Source organism: Cebus imitator, unplaced genomic scaffold (assembly GCF_001604975.1).
Source record: "Cebus imitator isolate Cc_AM_T3 unplaced genomic scaffold, Cebus_imitator-1.0 Scaffold0, whole genome shotgun sequence".
In the NCBI taxonomy this organism is placed as follows: Eukaryota; Metazoa; Chordata; class Mammalia; order Primates; family Cebidae; genus Cebus; species Cebus imitator.
The window spans coordinates 19,051,283-19,054,094 of record NW_016107315.1 but is presented as its reverse complement, the minus strand read 5'-3'; positions in this window follow the sequence as shown (position 1 = coordinate 19,054,094).

Sequence of the window (2,812 nt, the reverse complement as noted above, 5' to 3'; positions counted from 1 at the left end):
AAAAAAAAAAAAAAAAAGAAAACTGCAAACCAATATCCCTAATGAACATTGGTGCAAAAATTCTCAATAAAATACCAGCAAACCAAATTCAACAACACATTGAAAAGATAATACACCATGATCAAGGGACTTTTATACCAGAAATGCAAGAATAGTTCAACATATGCAAATCAACAAATAAGATACATCACAGAAACAGAATGAAGAACAAAAATCATGTGATCATCTAATAGATGCTGAAAGCATTTGATAAAATTAAGCATCCCTTTATCATAAAAACCCTCACCAAACTAGGCATCAAAGGAACATACATCAAAATAATAAGAACCATGCATAATAAACTCATAGCCAGCATCATACCAAATGGGAAAAAGTCGAAAGCACTCCCTCTAAGAATTGGAACAAGACAAGGTTGCCTACTTCCGCCACTCTTATTCAACATGGTACTGGAATTCCTCACCAGAGCAATGAGGCAAGAGAAAAATATAAGACATCCAAATTGAAAAAGAGAAAGTCAAATTATCCCTGTTCACTGATGATATAACCTTATATTTGGAAACCCTAAAGACTCCATCAAAAATCTCTTAGATACAATAAATGAATTCAGTTCAAGTTTAAGGATGCAAAATTAATATATAGATATCAGCACCATTTCTATATGCCAGTAATGCTCTAGCCAAAGATATTAGTCGAAATAATATTAATAATTTTTAAAAAGTAAAACCTTCTGCTCTACAAAAGATACTGTTAAGTATAAGAAAAGACTATCTATAGACTGAGAGAAAATATTTCCCAAAAAGGACTAAATATATTTCCTGAATATGTAAAAAATTATATATTTATATAATTATATTTAATTTATAAAAATATATTTATATATCATGAATCACATATTTCCTGAATATATAATGAATTCTTACAACCTAATAATAGGACAAACACCACAAAAAAAATTCTTTAAAGGGAATAATATAGGAGTTAAAAAGAAATTATTTAGGCAAATAACGAAGGTACAGGACTCTTCGTAAGGATTTTCTTTTAAAAATCACCCCAAAATCATTTCTTTTCTAACAGAAAGCAGCAAGCATAGAAAAATCAAGCTGCAAGCATAGATAAGCAGCCATAGGTGAATACCCGCAGCTGTGCCAAAGGCCAGGTATATACAACATGGAGGTTTTCCCCTCCGTTCTCCTTGTTGCCCTGTGTGCGATGTCACTGCCAGCCATCCAGGTGGAAACCACATCTGCATAATAAAAGATTAGGGTGGGAGAGCCGGCCTCTTTGTGGACTATGTAAATGCCGCACCTGGCCCTATGTAAATCAGACATTGCCTCCTCAAGCCCTCTATAAAACCAGCCGCTTCCCACCTCGACCAGGGAGATCCCGTGGGAACTCTGTCCCTCTACGCAGGAGAGCTTTCCTCTTGTTTCTTTCACCTATTAAACTTCCTGTTCTTAAACCCACTCCGTGTATGTGCCCATATCTTTGTTCTCCTTAGCGCCAGACAACGAAACTCAGTTTTTTCCCCAGACAAAACCGCCTCATTATGGGGACTCACTCAGGATCAGAATCAGAACAGACGGTGTATTCATCAGAGCAGTGAGTTTAGGTGCAGGGCTTAACTTTCACCTCTGTCCCGTCTTTTCGAGGCTCTCGGCCTCCACTTTAAAATCAAATCGGGCGAGGTGCGATGGCTCACGCCTGTAATCCCAGCTCCCAGCACTTTGGGAGTCCGAGGCGGGTGGATCACGAGGTCAGGAGTTGGAGACCAGCCTGACCAACATGGAGAAACCCCGTGTCTACTAAAAACACAAAATTACCCAGGAGCGGTGGGCGCCTATCATCCCAGCTACTAGGGAGGCTGAGGCAGGAGAATCGCTTGAACCCGGGATGTGGTGAGCCGAGATCGCGCCACTGCACTCCAGCCTGGGCAACAAGAGCGAAACTCCATCTCAAAAAAAAACCCGTAATAATAATAATCTAATTCAATTTAAAAATAAAATTAAAATTAAATCAAACCAAATAATGGGCATCCTACATCCATCTAAATGCTGACAGGGCGGCCGCCATTCTTGAAGTCGCGGATGTTAGGCTTGCTTAGGAGAACATGGAGAACCTCCCAATACTCACCGGTCATCGGGCGTGTTGGCCATTCTTCGAACCTGTTTCCTTTCACGGAAGACATAGCCGTCACGTGGGGCAGGAAAAGGTCCTAAAGCAACTGAAGATTTCTGGCCAGGGCTACACCCTGGTGTTCTGCGACGGCTTCTGGACTGACCCCAGCTTCCAACCTCCGACTGAGGGTGGGCAACAGGATTTCCAGCTGTCCTATCGCAACACATCCTCCTTTCCTATCCGCAATTGCCATGTCTCCTATCCTCTCTGTGAATGCAATGTGTGAGAATTTTTACAGTTTAGGGAAATAGTCCTATTAGGAAAGATCAGCGAATGCCACAGTAACTGGGAATATAGCACAAGGGAATCCTGTGTTCTGTGATTTTCTAGGAGCCAATAGCCTCTCTCAATAAGCATTTCTCTCTCTACCCTTCCTCTGGGAGGCACATGGTATTTCTAGGTCAACATCGCCACCTAGTGGAATAGGACTTCTCTCCATGAGGCACATGGTCGGTCCTTTGCTGTAACACTCTAGCTTCCCAATTCTCCTCCCTTTTGCACCCCTATGCTAGAGACAAGGCTTTATGCCCCTTCTGTGAATGCGAAAACTCTTGCCTTCAACAATTAGGAGTAAAATGTCCTCTAAAGCCAAATTTTAATTCTGATACTGTCCCATCAGCAGGAAAAATGCCATTAG